We start from the raw sequence: 23847 nt of genomic DNA, 5'->3' as shown, positions 1-23847 counted from the left end.
ACTAAATAGTATTAGAATTTATTTTTTATTTTTTTTTAGAAATAAATAAATAAAATAAATATTATAATCAGCCCTTACCAATTCAGTGTACATTTGCTTCCGGGTAGATTTCTGATTTCAAAGATGCTTGCAGTATGCCTGAAGCGTCAGTGTCCTAGTTTTCCAAGTTATTTCTTTAACTCCAAATAACTGCTGTCCTTTACATTAAAGTTTATCTGTTTTAGATTAAGCAAGCAAGAGGACAACTTTTACTTCTCTTCTTTTGATGCTATTTAAAATATATGCAAACAGATGTCAAGTTAAAGGAAACCTTAATAAATCGGCAAAGAGACACTCGAGTCCATACAGGATCATTTTTCTCTCCTGCATGCAGTTAAAGTGTCTGCAAAGAACCATTGAATCTGTTCTGGGAAATTTTAATGGCTTAACTAAGACACTTAAGCTATTTGCAGGCATGCACTGCAGCCCTGAAATTTTCTACACTGCGAGCCATATGTCAGAAACCAAATGCCCAACGCAGACCAATCTGACATTAAATGGTCTCTAATCTGACAGCTCTTTGAATGTCACTTTACTTTGAAGGTTCGGACATGTACTAATTACAAAACACTTCTGGATTTCCAGGTTTTCTTTAATAATTGTAGTTTATCTTTAATTTATTTATTTTTTATCTTGCATCATATTCCATGTTAAAAGTCTTGTCTCAGCTGTCTGTGGAGGAGGAGGAGGCAGGGGTGACACATGTCATTTAATTTAATCAAGCTGAATGTAAAATAACACATCCACTTTAGCTGACAGTAGTAGCCTGTCTCAGAAGAAGACTGCTGTTCTCAACATGCAAGGTTGTGCATCTTCTACCGAAAAATATCTTAACTACTCTAATACTCCCGAGGATTCTGGAGTATTTTCAGTTTCTGGGTCACTAGGAAGCAAATAAGATTGGTGGTGAAATAATTTTCAGACTTTAGAAAATAAACTTTTGCACAAGTGACTGATACATATTGTTTTAGTCTGAGATTGCAAGATAATTCAAACAGACAGACACTAATGAGCATAAAAGTTTAACAAATAATGGTTCACTTATAAGAACATTTGATATTTTTGTGCACTTTGATGCAGCCTTTCAAACACAATAAAGCTTGTATGTTAAACAACAACATGTTTAATAAAAAGACTCAAAAGAATAAAACTGTGCAACCGCAATCCATTACCAAACCACATAAAACAATGTGAGTGATTTTCAAGTTAGTATTTTGTGTACTGTTATGATTTGTGACTAAAATCAGATCGGGACAGATGGAAGTGTTTTAGGAAATTGCTTATTTGCCTTCTTAGATAATTAGATGAAAAGGACAGCAGACACTTTTTGTAAAAACAGTGAGTCATGTAATTTAAAACTAATACTTATTTTACACACACATAGAGTACAGATGGAAGAAATTAAATTTTATGCACCTGAATACTTCTTGGTAAAGTGCACTCATATCCCTGCGTCTCCCCGGTGGTTGCCTGGCTACTACGCATGATAATGACTATATATCAGCCATTCAGTTAACCAACTAACAAAGGCAATAAGACCAATATAAGAAATAATAGTTTCTTTCTTTTCCCCCGCATATATACACAGTTTGAAAATAAAACACAAGAAGTTAGACAAGGAAATAAATAAAAAATGTTACGCCTTACTACTATTTTATACTGTTCAGCTCTCCCTCCACTGTCCAGTGTCTGCTAGTTAAAGTAGGCTAAATCAGTTCCTACACCTTACTTTCTCTTTAGGCTGGAAGTGGGAAATAAAGTCTCTGTTATTTTTCTCTCTTACTCCTTGCTCCTTTTCTCCCGTGTGCAGTGCTGCACATAACCAGTTCAGTCTGCACAAGTAGCAATTAAAAGTAAAGCAGGAGGATAGTGCTATTTGAATTCAGTACATATTTAACATTGTACAGAATCACCAGCCTATGGGTCCCGAGTCTGCTTACCTACCTTGCCAGGCAATAAAACTGAGTATACCTTGTCACTTTCCCAAAGCAAGTGCATTACTGGACCCAACTGCATGTCTTTGAGATGCACAAAGGTGCAGAGTGGCAGAGTGAAACACAATCAAGCAGATGTCTTCCAATGAAATACCCAAACAACTCCTCTAGTAGAGTGCACCTGAGGGGGAAATGCTACAGATACAAATGGAACAGTGAGTTAAGAGCCACAAAATTAATTCAAAGAAAATCAAAATGTGAAATAAAAAATGAAATGTTGCTTTTTCGAGGCTGGGCATATATGTGGTTGAAAAAGTAACCGTTTACAGCAGTAACTGACAGTCTAACACACCAGATTATTACCAAAGTAAATGCTAAAGTAAAGTCAGATTTCTCTCAAATGTTTTGTGATTCATCAAATTTAATACCTCACATATTCACACTTATTTTTGTGTTCTCAGACTCCGTGCTGTTGATGTGTTTTCTAGTGTGTGTCAGCCATCAAACAACACTTGTACTTTGGCACAGGACAGCTGTTTGGTCCTTAACCTTTTTCTGGCAGATCTGTGGTTGTTCTCAGGTGCTGCTGTGGTGTCTGTGGTCTCACACAAATGAGATGATGATGTCAGAGGCAGCTGGGATGTTAACAATTACCTGAGTACTGCCAAAAAATGTATATGACTTGGCAGTCACTGGAGTCTTCAGGTGAGTTTCTAATATCATAGATGTTCAGCTGAATTGAGCTCAATTAAGTTCTGAGAGTTTCTCCTGAGCCTTGAACAGAGACATTATCTCACAGCACAAACCCACAAACCTCCAAATAAGTAAATATATTTTTTCCCCATGTAAGCTAAATATTCACTACTTCAAAGACAGCTGAGCACACATGATGGTCCTTATTAGATTCCCGCTTTCTTGCAAAACACTTAGCTGTCTTGTAGATTGCCTGTTCAACAATATTTGTTTTTTGTCCAGGTTTGCATGACATCGCAACTTCATATGAACAATACCACATGACGTATTGCATCATGTCATTATTTATTAACAAAATTAAGTCAAAATGCACAAGCAGCATTTGAAAACAGGAATTAAAAGGGTAAGTAATAGCCAGGAGCTGCTAATCAGATGCACTCCATCAACAAGCGTGACCACAGTAAAAAATAATATTTCTCAAGTCGAAAACATTCAGCACAGTTGCCAATCTTCCCAGGAGTGGACATCCAAGAAAATTCACCCCAAGGTCAGCCCATTCAACGCTCAGAGAAGCTGAGAAAACATCCAAGAATGACATCTCAGGCTCTACAGGCCTCAGTCAGCATGTTAAATGTTAAAGATGTTGACAGTACAATCAGAAAAAACACAGAAAAAGCACGACTTGTTTACAAAGTCTGCAAGGCCAAAGCCTCTTCTCTCCAAAAAAAACATGGCAACACAGCTTAGGCTTGCAAAGTTGTATCTGAACTAACCGAAAGACTTCTGGAACAATCTTATTTGGATTGACAAGACAAAAGGGGAGATATTTGGCAATAATGCACAGCACCACATTTTGTGAAAATCAAACAAAGCACATCAGCAAAACACATCTCATACCAAGCGTCAGCGCAGTCATGGACGGGGGATGGTTTGGGCTTGTTTCACAGCCACAGGACATGGACAGCTTGTGGTGTCAGATAAGTATTCTAATATATCTGGTAGCTAAAGCTTGGCCAAAATTGGATCATGCAACAAGATAATGATCCCAAACATATCTGAAAATCTGCAACTGAATGACTGAAAAAGTAAAGAATTAAGCTCGGCAAATGAAACAGCATCCTGGCTGAGATGCTGTTGCAGGGAGCTGTCCATAAATGAATGCCTGGAAAACTCAATTATCTGAATCAACATTGTAAAGAAGAGGAGGCCTAAATTCACTCAATGATGCGAGAGATTGAGACTGAAAATCTGATGAAAAATTATTATTTGGAGTTATTGCTGCTAAAGGTGCTTCTATGAGGTGCGGAACGGGGTGCACTTCGTTTTTCACACACTGCTTCTGTATTTTGGCTCAGTTTTTGTTAAATAAATAATGACGCAGTGCAATATGTTACATGTTGTCATTCATCTGAGGTTCTTTTAATGTAACTTTAACCCCTGCTAACAACCAGATAATTGTTTTTAATGTTCTGATATGTAAAACCTTAGAATTTAAAGAGGGCACACTTATTCATACGTAGGGGTCACTTTTCTCCTGTATGCTACTCATTGCTTTTTAATAACATTGCTTTTGCTGTCTAAACCAGGCAGATCGGTTTTGTTGGACTAAACATTTCAGCTGCTACAAGATGAGATACATACAAGATGGCGCTGGTGAGGTCGGCTGCCGTCACGACTGCTCCGACCACTTTTTCTTTGTCTTTGTTTTTTAAGTTAGTTTTCAGCGTTTCTAAATCGGCAAAATCATCACCATTGGGTACATTAGGTATGATAGTGACACTCTTGTTTCTATTGGTATACAATGTACTCACAATTCGAAGTTTTTAACTCCGGATCCGAGCTGGCCGAGTGAGATCTTGAGGGAGAACAAAGGGAAGCGGCGGCGGCCTAGAGGGAAGCGAGCCGGCGTCAGGAACAGGCTGAGAGCTCGTGCACACCGCACACCTCTGCCTAGCATCCTGCTCGCCAACGTCCAGTCACTGGAGAACAAGCTTGACGACCTCAGGGCCAGGATAAAGTTCCAGAGAGACATTCGGGACTGCAATCTCCTCTGCTTCACCGAGACATGGCTGAACCCAGCGGTGCCGGACCACGCCATCCAGCCGGCCGAGTTCTTCTCGGTTCACCGCATGGACAGGACACGGGACTCGGGGAAGTCAAGGGGAGGCGGCGTGTGTTTAATGGTGAACAACAACTGGTGCAACAGTGCGAACGTTGTTCCTCTCACACGCTCCTGCACACCAAATCTGGAACTACTGTCCATCATGTGTCGTCCTTTTTATCTACCTCGGGAATTTACATCGGTCATTGTAAGTGCCGTTTATATTCCACCACAAGCGGACACGGTCACCGCCTTATGCGAGCTGCATGAGGCACTCACACAGCACCAGACACAACACCGGGACGCTGCGCTTATTGTGACGGGGGACTTTAATAGCTCCAACCTCAAACGCGCAGCGCCGAACTTTTATCAACACATCACCTGCCCCACCAGGGGTGAAAGGACACTGGACCACTGCTACACTACGGTCAAGGACGGCTACAAGGCACAATCCCGCCCCCCGTTTGGCAAATCTGATCACGCCGCCATCATCCTCATGCCAAAATACAAACAAAGGCTGAAACAGGAAGTTCCGGTTCAGAGGAAGGTCGCGCGCTGGACGGATCAATCGGTGGCCGCGTTACAGGACGCACTCGATGACGCAGACTGGGACATGTTCAGAAACAGCTCCGATGATGATGTCAACGTGTTTACGGAAGCGGTTGTGGGATTCATCGGGAAACTAGCGGATGATACCGTGGAGACAAAGACTATCACAACGTTTCCCAACCAGAAGCCGTGGGTGGATAAAACCATCCGCGACGCTCTGAGATCCCGCACCGCTGCCTACAACACGGGACTCATGACGGGGGACATGGACCCGTACAAAGCCGCGTCATATAACGTGCGGAGGGCGGTGAAAGAGGCGAAGCAGCGCTACGGGAGGAAACTAGAGTCACAACTCCAACAGAGTGACTCTAGGAGCCTGTGGCGGGGACTAAGGACAATAACGGACTATAAAGCACCAACAACCGGTATGACGAACGCGGCCGTGACTCTGGCAGACGAGCTGAACACTTTCTATGCTCGCTTCGAGGCTGCAGCTAAGGTCTCCAACAATGCTAGTGTTAGCGGCGCTAACGGCTGCAGACAGGAAGATGCTGCCAGCACCGGAAACGTGCTCGTCATCTCCGAGCATGAAGTAAGGAGAGCCTTCAAGAGAGTGAACACCAGGAAAGCAGCAGGACCAGACGGCATCCCAGGTCGTATCCTAAGAGACTGCGCATACCAGCTAGCTCCTGTGTTCACTGAGATATTCAACATCTCTTTATCTCAGTCGGTGATCCCCACATGCTTCAAAGAGTCCATCATTGTTCCTGTCCCGAAGAAACCCCACCCTGCTTCTCTCAATGACTATCGCCCTGTAGCCCTCACCTCAGTAGTGATGAAGTGCTTTGAACGCCTGGTCAGAGACTTCATCATTTCTTCACTACCAGACACACTGGACCCACTACAGTTCGCTTACCATCCAAATCGTTCCACAGACGATGCCATCTCTCATCTCCCCCACACATCACTCACTCACTTGGACACTAGAAGGGGGAATTATGTTAAAATGCTCTTCATAGACTACAGCTCTGCATTTAACACCATAATTCCCTCCACACTCACCACCAAGCTGGAGCATCTGGGACTCAGCTCATCTATGTGTCAGTGGATCTCCAACTTCCTAACTGGCAGACCACAGGCAGTAAGGATGGACGGACATGTCTCAGCCTCCACCACTCTCAGCACTGGAGCCCCCCAGGGGTGTGTTCTGAGCCCCCTGCTGTACTCTTTGTACACATATGACTGTGTGGCCACTACCAGCTCCACCACCATCATCAAGTTTGCTGACGACACCGTCGTGGTGGGCCTGATCTCTGATAACAACGAGACGGCCTACCTGAAGGAGATTAGGAATCTGGAGAACTGGTGCCAGAGGAACAACCTCCTTCTAAACGTCAGTAAGACAAAGGAGCTGATAGTGGACTTCAGCACTAAGCAGGAGAGGAACTACCAGACCCCCGTCATCAACGAGTGCCCAGTGGAGAGAGTGGACAGCTTCAAATACCTCGGAGTTCACATCACGCAGGACCTGTCATGGTCCTGTCACATCAACACCGTGGTGAAAAAGGCCCGACAGCGTCTCTACCACCTCAGACGCTTGAGAGACTTCCAACTGCCCTCCAAGGTGCTCAGGAACTTTTACTCGTGCACCATAGAGAGCATCCTGGCGGGAAACATCTTAACCTGGTTCGGGAACAGCACCATGCAGGACAGACGAGCTCTACAGAGGGTTGTGCGGTCAGCTGAGCGCACCATCCGCTCCGAGCTCCCTGACCTGCACTCAATCTACAGCAGGCGGTGCTGGACCAAGGCCAGGAAGATCGTGAAGGACCTCAGCCATCCCAACAACAGACTGTTCTCTCTGTTGAGGTCAGGAAAGCGATTCCGCTCCCTGAAGACCAACACAGAGAGACTGAGGAGGAGCTTCTTCCCGCAGGCGATACGGTCTCTCAATCACACCACCACACAGTACTGACCCACACATACAGTTCTTACACACACTGGACTTTCTGGACTTTGTTTTTGCACAACACTGGTCACTATATTCTTCATTTCCGGTTAATACTTGTACAGCTGCTGTTATTGTGTATATATTTATTTATATTTAGATTTCTTCATACATTCTTATATAGTTCTATATTGTGTATTGTGTATTTTGTTGTACAGTTATTTTATTTTCAACTTTAATTTATATATTTATCTTATTCTTCCCAGTTAAATTTACCCTTCATTCTAATTTGTGTTGTACAGTTATTTCATTTTTAACCTTAATTTATATTTTATTCCTTCCTAGTTAAATTTACCCTTTTTAATTTTTCATATTTATTTCCTATCTTATTCATAGCCTTTTCCTTTTTGTTTTCTTTAGGTCACGAGCAGTTGTCCAAGCATTTCACTACATATCGTACTGTGTATGACTGTGTATGTGACAAATAAAATTTGAATTTGAATTTTGAATTTGCTGCATTTTCATTACAGCGAACAGATTGTACTGTTTACTAGAATGACTAAAATGGGGAAATAGCATGGTTTTACAGTCACAGATATATCTTTACAGCATGATATCTTTCTATATATTTTTTTCTGAATATGTTTGAAGTGGCAAAGTAGATGAGAAGGAGAAATATAATAATTATATGTAATAGATGTCAAGACTAGGAACAACACACTTGTACTGGCAGATCACATTGCCTCTAAAGCTGAATTTGAATTTCTAGAAAAAAAAAAAACTGAATGTATTTATGGTGCACAGCTGGCACCTGCATTTTCACGTACAACACATGAAATGAAACTTATGAAGTTTGGTGATGCATTATATTTAGTCTGTATTGACAATAAAAATAAACTAAAACTATGAGCAGAGCAAAAGTGTGACTAGCTGGTTGCAATGCTACATAAAGTGGCACCGTGACAGAGTTTGGAAGAAAAGTTTTTGCTACAAGTAACTTCATCTGCGCCCCAGCCTGTCAACAGGCAGCTTTAAAATCAGCAGGGATTCAAATCTCTGGAAACTTTGGGATCTTTTATTCCTGCTGTGATGACTCCTGCATCTTCTGCCACAGCTTCTGTCTTGGGATTGTATTTATGACCCACCAGATGTCTACAGTAAATTTAACCCACGAGTGGTTTAAAAAAAATGGACAGATGATTGTTCAAATGCAGGCAACTGTCACTCCCAGTCATTTGACAGATTGTCTGTCTGTCAGTCACTCACTGGTATAATCCCTTTACAGTATAGCCTCTGGGTAGTAACTTAAGGAAATTAAAGATGCAACTGGTTGAGGTCAAACATCCCTGCTGGGGAACTGTCTTCCCTTTGTATGTCATAGACTGAGAAGCACAAGACTTTAATGCAGTCGCTCCCTTCATAATAACCGAAAATAGCTGAAAGGTAATCTACAGTAGAGTAAATATTATTTGATCCCCTGTCAAATTTCTAAATTTGCTTACAAACAAATAAATAGTCTCTAATTTGAAAGACACTGAATATCAACCAAAAATCCAGGAAAAAAATGCATTACATAAAAGTTATACATTGACTATAAATTGAGGTTTGGAGACAGGCCAGGCCACTCCATGACGTTAACGTGCTTCTTCTTTAGCCACTCCTTTCCTGCCTTGGTGGTATGTTTTGAGTCACTGTCATGGTGCAAGACCAATCCACGGCTCATCTTCAGTATTCTAGCTGAGAGAAAGAGGTTCTCGTCCCAGTGGCCCCTCAGGATGGTTAAATCGTCCGGTACCTTTAGCAGAAAAGGAGCTATAAAGCATAATGTCTGATGATGTTCTTTGGGTCATGTTCAGCATTTCTCTTCCTCCCAAGTTGGTGCGTCGAGTTTATGCTAAAAGCCTAATTTTGGTTTCATCTGACCGCAGCACTTTTGCCCAAGTCTTCCTTGAATCATTTAGATGTTCAATATCAAACTTAAGACGGGCCTGTGCAAGTGTCGTCTTGAGCAGTTGTACGTTGCGAGGGGTGCAAGATTTCAATCCATTACGAGTTAGTGTGTTACCAGTGGTGTTCTTGGTGACTGTGGTCCCAACTGCCTTCAGATCACTAGTAAGCTCCTCCCAGGTACTTTGGGTTGATCCACCACCTCCCTCATCGCCATCCTCACCTCATGAAACAACATCTTTCATCAAATTCAAGACTGAGGCAATTAGTGGTCATTTTATACTTGTTCAGTTTCTGAATAATCACATCAGCAGTTGTCATCACCAAACTTCTTACTGGTGGTTTTGTAGTCCATTCAGCATTGTGCAGCTCTACAATCTTGTCCCTGACATCCTATGACAGCTCTTTGGTCTTGCCCATGATGGTGGAGAGGTTGGAATAGAAGAAATTGTTTTTATGAACAGCTTTATACATATAATGAGTTGAGATCAGCAGTATTTATAATTGATTGATTAATTAATTGATGGTAATCTGTGTCTCACATGAACAAACAGCCAATCCATGGGAGCAGGAATTCTGGTTGGATTGTAACTCTTGTGTAATGAGTTTTTTTTAATGGGTTTTTGGTTTATATTTTATTGCTCTTCATTAAAATTAAACTACCATAAAATTGGAGACTATTCATCTCTTTGTAAGTGAGCAGACTTATCCATTTGGCAGGGTGAGGACATGCAACCTTTGAAAGAGCACCTGAAGTGACCTACATGGAGAGAGCCTTGAGTATGCTCGTGTAGAGGTTGGTACTAATTTGTAGACATTTAAAATATTGCACTTGACAGGAAACACTGCAAAGTTAGTGTATTCAACATAGTTCATCTTTTCCGTAGCTATGGATCAGCTGGCTTCCGGATTTATTGGTGACCTTTTTTGAGCAATTTTTCATTTACTCTATGCTTTGATAACTACGAGGAAGATAAATATTATTTTACCTAATCTAACACAAACATATAGTTTGATCTTTTTGAAAAAGCAAATCAGGTGAAATAAAACATTTTGATGAAACTGGTATCATTTAAAAACAGGTGCAACCAACAAATAAGCAAAAAGCTGTTTGATTCGACATTTCAAAAGGGCAATCACACCCAGACAAAAAGGGCAGCGACTTTCACCCCTCCACCCAACCATAACCGCAACTTCCCATTCTGGCTCCATGGGACGAAATAACAAATGTGAGCTGACTCACAGAGGTCACGTTGTCTATGGATATTCATGTGAACCAACTTCATGTCAAAGAAGCACATTTAACTTGTAAAGATGTAACTACATCATTAAAGTCTTCTGTTTTTCTGTGCTCAACCTATGAGCACCACCAAGAACACAAAAAATCCATATGCCTACTAACTGTTTAAAAGGCTCATTCAATGTTCCAGAGCTTTCCATCCAGTTATCTGAAAGTGTATACTACAAAAAGAGGACTGTAAACTCAGTTGAGAGAAGCACACTTAGTGCGAGAAGCAATAAGTGAGCAGCGAAGAGCAGCACTCTAATCCTTCAGAATTAATTAGACCAGCAGGATCTTTATAATCGAAGGTAAGTTAATGTGTAGATGCAGACTTGCTGTTAGTCAATCTCCGATCTGTGCTCAGGATATCATAATGTGCACTCACACCAGTGTCATAGATTTGGAATCCAAAGTGGATCTTAGTGCAGTGATAATGAATACACAACATGTGACACATGAGCACGAGAAAGAGTTGTATAAAATATGTAAAAGAAATTAACATGAAATTTAGAAACAATATTTTTCAAAACACATCATTTAAAAACAAAATATATTTCCTCTTCCTTGTATAGCTGGAAAGAGTTTTGATGTGCCATTATTATCTTGAACAAAAATGTGGTGATGGCAGTGTGTGGGCAGAGAATCGAAATTATTCTGTGATTAAAAGTTGTATTAAACTAACCCCTGGTTCAGTGAATCAGCTCACTCAGAATGGATTTATTATGTAAATATGACTGCATTGAGGTGCATTGGTGGCATTAACTGAAGGACTGGGCAAAATGTGCAGGATAAGCAGCTGTTTTTGTAACATCCATTCAATTTATTTATATAACTCGTATTCACAACAAGTATCAGCTCAAGGTTTTTTATATTGTACTGTAACAATCCTAAATAATAAGGTGAAAACCACTATAATCAGAGGACCCAGTATAAGTGAGCACTTGGCAACAGTGGGAAGGAAGAACTCCTTTTTAACAGGAAGAAACCTCGCCAGAGCTAGATTCAGGGAAGCGTAGCCATCCTGTTGTGGCAGATAGCATATCCTGAAGGTAAGGAGATGGGACAAAAGACACACTGTGGAAGAGAACCAAAGTTTAATAATAATTCATGAATAAATGCAAAGTGGTGTATAACATATATACACATATTGAACCATGCATTTTCTGCTGTTTATCCAGGTCCAGGCTGTATGGACAGCAGTCTAAGCACAGACACTCAGACCTCCCTCTCCCTGACCACCTCCTCTAGCTCTTCCAAGGATACACCAAGGCATTCCCAAGCCAGTAAGAAATAATCCTCCCATAATAATCTTTCCAGCATGCCCTAGTTGTGTCTTGTGTCCTCCTAGGATACGTCTGAAATGGCTTACCATGGAGTGGCTGTAGTTCAGAAGGTAGAGTAGATCATCTACTAATGAGAAGGTGGTTAAGTCCCTGGCTGCTCCGGTCTGCATCCCCAAGTATCCTTGTACAAGATACCGAACCCCAAGTTATTCTTTCCAATGTGTTCAAAACTGCTTAGGCATCAATAGATCTGAATGTATGAAGTGCTTTAACAACCCAAATGTAGTGTTGTATAAGAACAAGTCCAGTTACCATTTGCCCAGGATTAGATGTATCAAAATTACCAATAGTTAATGGGGCATTAGTGGATCTGCCAAAATACATGGTCAAAGGGATGGCGTATAGATAAAAAGGCCTTGGGAGACAGGACCATTTTAAACCAGACGTATGTGCTTTGTAAACTATAAAAACTCTCACAGGCTGATACAAGGTGGAATAATGCTCAGTGAAATGCTGGGACTACTGGTACCACAGTGCATAAATAATGAAAAGCAACAACACCAGCAGTTATTGATCAGGTATTTCATTACACAAAGCCAGAAGAGAGGATCCCGACTAAGCTGAAAAGAATTGGTAACCTCTCCTTTCCACTCCACACTGATTCAAGGGCTTCAGAAATGAATCTCTGTGCTGTTACAGTCATGAACACAGAAAACAAGCTGATGCTTGTGACAGGAGAACTCTTACCCTCCAAAGCAAAATGTCAGCTGTGCTCCAGTACCCATACAACAATACAATTTAGTATACCAGAAAAATATGCTGAATAGTATTTGAAGAATACCTTTAGTATAGAATGGCCAGCATTCTTTTGACCATCACGTGATCCACAGTGGAAGTGCACCCCTTCTGACATGCATGCCCTTTTTATTCGTTTCGTTGGATAAAAGAGTAAAAGAGTCAAAGTTCAGAGCCAGTGTGAATTAGCCAGTTGAACTGGCTAATTGTGTGCATAATATGTGCAATAGTATGTTCTTAATCAGCTCTAGTACCTAATGAAAGTAAAAAATAGAATGTGCCATCTGTAATGCAGGATTTATTACTTGCCTGCTTCACCTCATATGTTCTTATTTAACCAAAAGCCCTGCAGTTAACTACTCACAGGGTTTTCCATCTATCTTCCTCTTGTCCTCTCTTTGAATTTATTTGCTTAGGCTATTGGCTCCAAATGATTGCCAACATTTCAACTGATAAACACTCTTCTACAGCCATCAATCAATACTCTCTCATTTCAGATGCTTTCTGACCACCAGTTATCCTCAATGATTCTCCTATAAATCCATGATCCATTATCCATTACCAATCTATTTATTCCTTAATCTGTATTCATTTGTTTTTATTGTTTGAGGGGGGGTTGCTAGATTTTTGTATCTACACTGCCTAGATTTCTGACTATTAGCCTGTTTTCCAACCTACCAGCTGCTGAATCTTATTTTGCTGTAGACCTCTTTAGATTGTACTTCTCAAAAACATGACTAGTAACCACTGGTGGTGACTCCTCTTTAGTAGCCACTTTAATTAGTGACTCTATCAACTTCTCTTTTTTATTTACGTGGTTTCATTAACAAGTATCATAAGCACAAAATTCAACATCATTCTTGTACAGATGAGACTAAAATGAAGCAAAAAGGGGCCTTTAGCAGCTATTGCGCTGTCTTTTAGAAATCAAAGTGTTGGCTGGTCCCAAGTTAGCTTGGGCTAATCTAAAATAAATCAGAAAAAACTGTATTGAGCTCTCTGCTGAAATATCATGGTCACCTGTCCACAAATCTCATACTCACAGCTAGAAAGGCTGGTGTACTGTGAGACAGTGCTCCTTGTTTTGCATCGAGATTTAAATTTTAGCTATTGGTTAAAAATCCTGGTGTTTATGCAGCGTATGGGATGATGCATTAACGATTCTGCTTTGTGTGCACATATAATCGTCCAGATGCATATGCACACAATGTTCTAACATGTATGGTACCACCACATGTTGTAATTAAGAATGTGAATAATGTAGATGTTGCTCAAACTATTGTCTTAGTGTCCAAGAGCCACGGTGTTTGCACCAGGGTGGGGCAGCTCACATGAAAGGGCATGGTCAGAAGGTGAATGCCGCCATCTTCTGGAGATAAACTGCACAACAGGTTGTGTGTCTAGTGTCTGTTCTTGTAAATTATGTAATTACAAACTTATCTCCAAAAGCATATGAGCTTTTGGAGATTTTCATATGAAATCCTGGTAAATGCTACCATTCATATCAATTAATATTCTCTGTGTAGAATTTGAACTCATCATCAATGAATGTGAGCAAAACAGAAACCTTGTTAAATATTATTGACTTTCACTGCATGTCCACTGTTACCTGTTTCTTTTTTCTTTGCTGTCTCTCCTTCTCTGCATCTCTATCCTCCTCCCTCAGCCTTTGTCCTGTCACCAAAAGGTAAATGTAACAGTGAAACAGATTTTACTACCAATAAAAGGCTTATTTTAAATAACTTTATAACAATATTCTAATTGAATATGGGCTGCCGCTGGCCATTGACAGGTCACATTTCTCATTTGCCCTCTGGAGACCTGCTGGAATGTAAACACACAATGAACTTGCCACACTGCTGAAGAATGCAGAGCATCTGTGTGAATGTAGTGTAACATTATGATATCAGGAACACGGGGGATTAAAACTTGTTTAAACCTGAAGCGACTCTAACAGAAAAGTTGAGAAATAAAAGAAAATGTTAGAAAACAATATCAAAATACATTATTATAATTTCTATCACTATAGTTATTTCTAGGGGTACTATGATGAAATTTAAGAGTGTTTGAGCATGGACGGGGTGTAGGCCAGTAAAGTCACCCGGACTTCTGCAGATACACTTCAACTGCAAGTTACTCTCGTTCAAACAGTTTCATAATGAAAAGCATGACCCTACCCTATATTACGAGAAAAAAAGAGAAGGAAATATGTCGAGGATATTGCACTCACAAATACCCGGCCTAGTATCTTGTGAGTTTACTGACCCACCCTCAAACCAAGACTCTCCTGCTTTGTATCTGCAATCCAAGAAAGTTAGTTATCTTGTTTAGTTCATATGGTCTGCTGCCGACCCTGTTGAGCACCCCATAAAGGATCTCCATCACCAATGATTTTTGGTGCCCAAATAGAAGTCCTCTCACACGTTTAATTTCAGCGTTGAATGTGGGGTATTGTTCGGTTCAGGCTAGTTAGGGTTGAGTTCTTCACCAGGAAATGATGCAATATTTTTCAAAGTGAAGAAAATACAACCGTCACAGTACAGCCCATCCCACTCCCGTACGCCTTTAAATAGATTCAAAGTGACCGAATAAAAGTTCAGACAAATGCAATGATGAAGTGTTAACCTCAAAACCTGAAGAAAAATGTTGTCTGTAACAGAAGACTCTGTTAGGGACAACATGCAGGAAGAATGTAAAACGTGACAGACTTCATTATTTGACGTTTAATGTAGCCTGTTTGCACAAAAATATAATAGGTGTTTTGTGCATAAGCAGGATAGTATTATTTTAATCCTGTGTTTTCACGGATACGTGGATGGTGAGAGGGGAGTGGCGCACACCGGAAATTAGCCAACTATTGCTCCTCCGGTTGCTTATAGTTAGTCATAACCATGGCGCCGGATGAAAAAATTGTAGAGTGGCAAACAAACGAGATAATTGAATCGCTGTTTAACGACGAAAACAGTGCGAGGCCCCGTATGTTAGATGGTGATTTGGAGACTGACAGTTCAGGTTAGTGCAGCTTTTGTATGTGAAATATAACGTTTCTTATACCCAACCGAGTAAGCTAGCCACAGTAAGCTAAAACGCTTACTGTGAACGCTTTCATTTTTGAATGGTTGGCATTAAAGTGTTTCCTTATCTTATTTCTGTTGCAGTCGAAATTCGCTCCTAGCAGACATTAAATAATATTAAAACATGAAGAAGACGTTTTGAGTCTGGTATTTTTAGTCTAATATTTTTATTTCCTCTTATACCCCACGGAGTTCATCTCAGTGTCTTCGTCCAATGCTTGTTGTTAGCAGGTCTAACGTACGATATAAGGATGACTGTCAGTGTTAATATGACAAACGTATTAACCGTGTGCTTCTCTGTGTTTTTAAAGACGATTTTGACCCGGTTATAATCGCTGATAAACTGAGAGCTGTCGCCGATACCCTGAATAAGGACCCCAATTTTAAAAAAGCATTAGATGAGCTGAAGAAAACCGCAGCAACAGAGGTAAACCCATAAAAACACATCCTTATTTAATGTCCTCTTTGTCATTATTCACACAGCAGCAGGATGATTGTAAACTGTTTTAAGTTTCTAAATCTACAGTGTCCAGTTTGGTTTTGTAACAGCTGAGCTAGATAATGTTAGATAATGGGAAGAGCTTAAAGTCCCAGTTTGATTCTGAACCATATATTTCGGTGTTAGATCATCACCAGAGTCACCATGAAATACATTAAACACAATATTTTAAAAATGGATAGAATTAGTTGCTCTCTTAGAATTAGAGAGCAACTAAAACACTCACCAGGCAGTTTGGGGTTGGACCAGGAAGTAGCAATTCTTCTTAATTCTTCATGAATTCAACAAGGTGCTGAAAATGTTCCTCTAAGGTTTGGGTTTTTCTCAAAATCGAGATCTGCCCCCTGTGAGGCATTTGACTGTAGTTGACTGCAGTCTACTAGCTGTTGTCATGTTCAGTGCACTAAGATATTTGCTTTAAAAAAAAAAAAAAAAAAAAAAACGACAGTCATGCCATGCACTAACCAAACACTCTGTTTGGTTAGTGCATGGCTTATATTATAGCTACTAACAAAGATGAGCTGGAAATATGATAATGTAGTTAATAATAAACCATACTTTATATTAACACTTAATAATAATGGATTGCATTTATATAGCGCTTTTCGAGAAACCTCAAAGTGCTTTACAGTTCCACTATTCATTCACACACTGGTGGAGGCAAACTACAGTTGTAGCCACAGCTGCCCTGGGGCAGACTGACAGGCGAGGCTGCCATATCGCGCCATTCGGCCCCTCTGGCCAATACCAGTAGGCGGTAGGTGAAGTGTCTTCCCCAAAGACACAACAACCGAGATTGTCCGAGCCGGGGCTCGAACCGGCAACCTTCCGGTTACAAGACGAAGTGCCAATTCTTGAGCCACGATCGCCCATATTTCCAAAGTGTGCCATAAAATCAATTGAATGAATATAAATACCCAAAACATGCAGTTACATTCTCCCAAGGTAAACTAAACTAGACCCGAACTCTTTCATGGCATGCATTTTTAATTTCTCTGTGCTATTTGGGCTGATTGGCACCTGATGAATGTAGAAACAAAGTATTACCAGACTTTTTTTTTTTTTACCTGATTTTTCTTTCTGAGAAAAATGAGATCCACATATGAGGACATTCGTTTTAAATTTCAATAGAACAGTGGCAGTATAATGTCCTCGCACGTGGATATCAGACCCTTGTAGAGCAAAATTTTGTACTTTGGTCTAGACAACCCAAAATGTGATGTCCACATATGTGGATGCCAGGTCCTAGGAGGTTAATATAATATGCTCTATTGTATGCTGATAATTTAGGAGATAAAGTATTGGTGTCAGTTGAAGAAGATGGATGGATGTGGTCAGAGTTATTAGGATGTTTGTTTTCCGGCTTCTTATAAAGTACCGCCTCCTCTCACCCCAGGCTACAGAGGCTGCATTTGAACGTGGCGTGGAGCTCCTATGTAAGAGTCATGTCGCTCAGAAAGCTGACATTGCTCCAGAGATGCAGCTGATCCGGGCCTCAGCAGCTATTGGACTTTATCTGAAAAACTCATACCCAGAGATGAAAGAGAATGTCAAGACAGCCTTGGCTTCATTCCTCACCAGGCGGGTGGGCAAATGGATCACTGAGAAAGGTGGATGGGTAAGTAAACTTTTAAGATTCAGATCACTTCAGATTTAAGTCTAAATATGACAGTAAACCTCAGCCAAAAAAGGTTGACTGGGGTATTGATGACAAGCTGCCGGATGGACTGTGTCGAAACCTTTTCTTCTTCTTTTTTTTTTTGTTAATGCAATAACTCAAGAATGAGGAGTCTTGGGATTTCCAAATATATTTTTCTGTGTATTAGATGTTAATCATAATAAGGTTGGAGGTCAGACACTGAAAAAAATGACAGCTGAAGTAGCCTTTCAATTGTCCCACTGCAAATATTGGTTAAACAATATGTTTATGTAAATACACTTGTAATGAGTAAGAATACCATGGTAATTTGGGGCTTTTATTGATTTCTTTGAACTGCTCTTTTTCCAGGGTGGAATCACAGTAAGGCATATATCTCATACATTTTCTCCAATCCACACAGGCATATATATATATATATATATATATATATATATATATATATATATATATATATATATATAGAGAGAGAGAGAGAGAGAGAGAGAGAGAGAGAGAGAGAGAGAGAGAGAGAGATATAGATAGATAGATATAGGGCTGCTCGATTATGGCAAAAATGATAATCACGATTATTTTCACTGAAATTGAGATCTCGATTATTTGACGATATTTATTTAACAATAACAATGTATTGAATAATGACTTTAAAGATTGTCAAAAAATAATATAAAATAGTGTGCAAATACTGATAACAGTGCAAATGTTTGCAATATAAAAAATAAATGAAAAATGTAAACATCTGTTTAGTGAACTTTGCAGTGTTGCTCTGTGGTGCAGCTACGACACTAGCAAAGTTTACACACTATGTCTACTTGATCCACGTCTGACTCGCGAACCCATAATGTTTCCACACCACTGAAGTTTTTTTTTTACCTCTCTTTTCAACCAATGGCAGTCACTCTCCTCTCCAAATAACTTCTGCTTAGCTTTCCGAGCTTCCCTCGGGTCCTCTTAATCAGCGGTCCCCAACCCCCGGGCCTCGGACCGGTACCGGTCCGTGAGTCGTTTGGTACCGGGCCGCGAGAGTTGAGGCTCAGGTGTGAAATGTATAGTTTTCAGGGTTTTTATCGGTTTTCAGCGTTATTATCGTTTTTATCGTTTACTCGGTTTTCCTGGGTCTTTTAAGATAAGATAAGATAAGATAACCTTTATTAGTCCCACACGTGGGAAATTTGTTTTGTCACAGCAGGAAGTGGACAGTGCAAAAGTTATGAGGCAAAAATTAGAATACAATAAGAATAAATACAGTACACAACTGTACAGAATAGAATAAAATACTATATACAGTAGAATAAAATAAAATAAATATACAATAAGATAAAAATAGAATACAAATACAAATACTATATACAACTGAGTAAAAATACAACGATGACAGAAAGGATTATTGCACTTAGTATTATTGTATATGTATGGATGTGTGTGCTTGATCAGTTAAAGTCTTTATTATGGAGTCTGACAGCAGTGGGGAGGAAAGACCTGCGAAATCTCTCCGTCCCACACCGTGGGTGCCGCAGTCTCCCACTGAAGGAGCTGCTCAGTGCTGTCACAGTCTGCTGCATGGGGTGGGAGATGTTGTCCAACAGGGATGACAGCTTAGCCGCCGTTCTCCTGTCACTCACCACCTCCACTGGGTCCAGAGGGCATCCTAGAACAGAGCTGGCCCTTCGGATCACCCTGTTCAGTCTCTTCCTGTCCCCAGCAGAGATGCTGCCGCCCCAGCAGACCACGCCATAAAAGATAGCAGAAGCCACAACAGAGTCATAGAAGGTCTTCAGGAGTGGGCCCTCCACTCCAAACGACCTGAGTCTCCGCAGCAGGTACAGCCTGCTCTGCCCTTTCCTGTAGAGGGCGTCTGAGTTATGAGTCCAGTCCAGTCTATTGTTCAGATGAACACCAAGGTACCTGTAGCTGTCCACAGCCTCTATGTCCATACCTTGGATGTTCAGTGGTTGCAGTGGAGAATGCTTGTGCCTGCGGAAGTCTACCACCAGTTCCTTGGTTTTACTGGCGTTGATCTGGAGGTAGTTCAGCTGGCACCAGTCCACAAAGTCTTGGGTCAGTCCTCTGTACTCCTTGTCGTCCCCATCAGTGATGAGGCCGACTATTGCAGAGTCATCAGAGAACTTCTGCAGGAAGCACTGGGTGGAATTGTGGGAGAAGTCTGCAGTGTAGATGGTGAAGAGGAACGGAGCCAGAACCGTTCCCTGTGGGGCCCCCGTACTGCAGACGACCCTGTCCGACACACAGCCCTGAGTCCTCACATACTGTAGTCGGTCGGTGAGGTAGTCCAGGATCCAGGTAGTGAGGTGATGGTCCACTCCAGAGTTCACCAGCTTGTCCTTTAGAACCGTGGGAAGAATGGTGTTGAAGGCACTGGAGAAATCAAAGAACATGATTCTCACAGTGCTCCCAGCGGTCTCCAGGTGAGCGAGGGAACGATGTAGGAGGTGAATGACGGCATCATCCGCTCCAATGCCAGGCTGGTAGGCAAACTGAAGTGGGTCCAGTGATGAGCTTATTAGGCGCCGAAGCTGAGCCAGGACCAACCGCTCCAGGGTCTTCATCAGGTGGGATGTCAGAGCCACCGGCCTGTAGCTGTTGAGGTCCTTGGGGCGTGAAGTCTTTGGCACTGGTACAACACAGGAGGTTTTCCAGAGCTGTGGGACTCTTCCCAACCTCAGGCTCAGGTTGAAGAGGTGCTCCATCACCCCACACAGTTGGTCCGCACAGGACCTGACGACCCTCGAGCTGATGCCATCTGGACCCGCTGCCTTCTTGCCGTTAATCCTCCTCAGTTCCCTCCTAACCTGGGTGGTTGAGAGAGACAGGCTGGAGCCTTGTGTTGAGTGTGTATTGGATGCTGCAGTTGGGGGTGGGGGGGAGTGAGCAGGGTGAATAGAGGAGGTGTGAAGTGTCTGAGGTGGAACAGCAGCAGTGGGGGTGGGTGAGTCTGCAGCCGATGTTGCAGACTGCCTCATGGCTGAATCAAATCTGTTGAAGAAATGATTCAGTTCATTTGCCCACCTCACATCCCTCCCAGGCAGAGAGTTCTGCTGTTTGTGGCCCGAGATGGTTCTGAGGCCTCTCCAGACTTCACCAACGTTGTTTTGTTGAAGCTGGTTCTCCATCTTCTGCCTGTAGCTCTCCTTCCCATTCCTTATCAGTCCCCTCAGCTCTCTCTGCACCCTTTTCAACTCCTCTTTGTCTCTGGAAAAATGCTTTTTTCCATTGAATGGAAAAATTCCATTCAATGCTTTTCACGTGTGTTATGAATAAATTTTCTTTTTTTCGGTACCGGTACTAGTTTTATTTTGTTGTATTTATCCGCGACACCTTAAAGGCCGGTCCGTGGAAAATATTGTCGGGCATAAACCGGTTCGTGGCGCGAAAAAGGTTGGAGACCGCTGCTCTTAATTGTTGTGACACGTGTTCGAAATGCAGAGAGGTGCGCTCGATTTGCCACACGGAGCAGCGCGAGAGTAAAGCACGAGGAAGGGGCTAATAATCAGCTCAGTCATCTTTAATGATCGTTGAAAGCCCAGATCATAATCGAGATTAAAATTCGATTAATTGATTATATATACACACACACACCTGCACTAATGTTTGATTAAAGGTCTCAGCTGAAAACCTCTAACCACAATTGTACCTCTTGTCATTGTGGCCAAATAGATCAGTCTTAGTCTCATCTGATCATAAAACATTTCTCCAAAAAGCATTTTGCTTGTCCAAGCTTGGTACTCTCAGTTCATGGTGATGTAAACTTTCTCTGCTATGTTGACAGTCATCCTGTCAGTTTCCTTTCTTGTGATAGTGAGAGTATGGGTCTTCATCCAGACCTTGACAAAGTGGCAACAAACTAAAAATAACCTGTACTTGCGTACAAGTGTTTGAATTGATGGTTTTGGGATAAGCGGTTGTTTATGAATGGTTCAGAGAGACCTTACCTTCCTTGGACTTTCCCATTTTATAGGTCAATCCACTAAGTGCTGACAAACAAATCATTTTTATACTGCCAAAGAGAAACTATCAGTTATATTTAGTCATGATTACAAAAACAAGAAGTTAATAGGCCTTAATTTTGTCAAGTGAAACAAAACTGTTGAACCTTTAAAACCTCTTATTCAAAGATTTTCATAATTTTGACTCTGTAGATTAGAGAAAATCCAAAATGAAAAACAAATGAATACAGATTAAGGAATAAATAGATGTGTAATGGATGATGAGAATGACCGGTAGTCAGAAAGCATAATAAAGAGATCTGAAATGAGAGAAAACTGATTGATGGCAGATGGCTTCAAACTTGAAGCTTGTTGATTGCTACTAAAATTGTGAAAGGTGGTGTGAGATTCTACGGGGACATTTAACCAAATATTAGTGTGTGTGTGTGTGTGTGTGTGTGTGTGTGTGTGTGTGTGTATGTATTTAAGCCTGTATGCACACTTCTGGGCCTATGTGGATTAGAGAAAATCCAAAATAAATTTGTGCACCTAATTCTTGTTTTGTTTTTGGTTTTTTAAGGTATTTGGGATGTATGCAGTACAGATATTCCACCCTGGTAAAATAACAGTTCAAACAAATAATTAAAATGATAAGTGTATGTAACCAAAGCTCTACAGAAGAGGAGAAAAGTAAGGGTCAGAGAGTCTTTTTGTATAAATGTTTCTAGTGTTTTATTAAAAGGACACTGCACTTTGTCCTGATCGAACTTGTTAAACCTGACGCACTTGGCAAAGTTAATGAGGCTATACTGCCTTACTCTACAGGAAATTGCAGATGACCTTGTTATGCAGCATTTTTACAACATGAAATGAACTTTTATCTTAGATGAATTTTTATCTTTCGAATCCGTCGGTCATTCTTAGTCTGTCTTTGACCTGAACCACAGTCTTATTTTAGTTAAGTCATCTTTAATTTTGGATTCAGTTGCAGTTCAAAAAATGATTAAAAGACCATTATTGTTGTATTATACACTTTGTGCAATATCTGAAATGTTTCAGTGACATATACAAATTCATGTCTTTTCATTGTGCGTGTTTTTGTTACTTTTCAGGGCAAAGTTGCACCTGTTTGAGACTAAATCCAGCCAAACCAACCTCATAGAGCTCTACAATCAAACTGGGTATTAATTTCTTAAATGTCTGTTCAGGGTTTTGTTATCACACAGGCAGACATGTTATCACACACTAAGCCTGTTTATTATATGAGAGAGAAGGGGGAAAAAAAACAGAACACTTTCTCATTGAAGTTCCTGCTTGGCTGAGCCCATGTAGTGATTCTTGGCTTTATATGTGGTGGTAAAATAATTGTATTACTTGAAATGCTCTCCCTGAATGGGTTAATAAATAAAGGGCAAATAATATAAAAATATGATACCAGCGGATCTTCACTACATCATGATCTTAAGGGAGAGTCTTTTGAGTAATCAGTGGGGTAGCCTCTAATCATGTCTATTTATTGTCTTTCTAAGTGCTATCTTTTGGGGAGCTCTAGCATTTCTCAGTAAGGTGAAAATGCTTAGATTAATTAACATTATTTAGTAAGTTTAGGTGTGTTTTGAATTCTTAATGGGGAAAAACCTTAAAAAAGGGATTTGTCCCTTTTGCAAAACCCAGCATGTTAAGATTTTGACTCCATATGTACCTTAAATCATACTTATTACATTTTGCTATCTTTGATCGAGCTCTAAATTCAGGTGTTTGAAAACAGTTTAGTGAAATGCAGGTAGTCTATCATATCTTGAGCCATCAGATGATGAAGAACCTGCTGTCAGGTTGTTATTTTTATGTCTGCATTTTATTTAATTTTTTTCACGATGACACATTTGCACTGGGAAAAACTTCAAAAGTAGGTACACACGTGTTGCCATTAGGGATGTGCCAATTGATTTAAAATAAAAAATGTAAAATATTAATTTGTATGTCAGCTGGTAAAATATTTTTTATTTTCTTATTTGTTTCTTCTTAATGACTCTAAACAGTAGTGGTATATACTTAAATGTAATGGTTAATCCAACATTATGGACAAGGGTTTTAATTGAAAT

At 40.7% G+C, this 23847-nt stretch overlaps 1 long non-coding RNA gene across 1 annotated transcript; it reads right to left on the bottom strand.

Moving 5' to 3' along the window:
- Positions 1 to 11720: 11720 nt before the first annotated feature.
- On the bottom strand, positions 11721 to 16522 carry LOC120731956. The gene is made up of 3 exons (XR_005695449.1): positions 16371 to 16522; positions 14181 to 14245; positions 11721 to 13951 (listed from the first exon to the last, which is right to left on the bottom strand). It is a non-coding gene; the product is annotated as an uncharacterized LOC120731956 (long non-coding RNA).
- Between the last annotated feature and the right edge of the window lie 7325 nt (positions 16523 to 23847).

This window comes from Simochromis diagramma, unplaced genomic scaffold, assembly GCF_900408965.1.
Source record: "Simochromis diagramma unplaced genomic scaffold, fSimDia1.1 OVJJ01000483.1, whole genome shotgun sequence".
Classification (NCBI taxonomy): domain Eukaryota; kingdom Metazoa; phylum Chordata; class Actinopteri; order Cichliformes; family Cichlidae; genus Simochromis; species Simochromis diagramma.
This window is presented reverse-complemented; position numbering and strand designations above follow the sequence as displayed.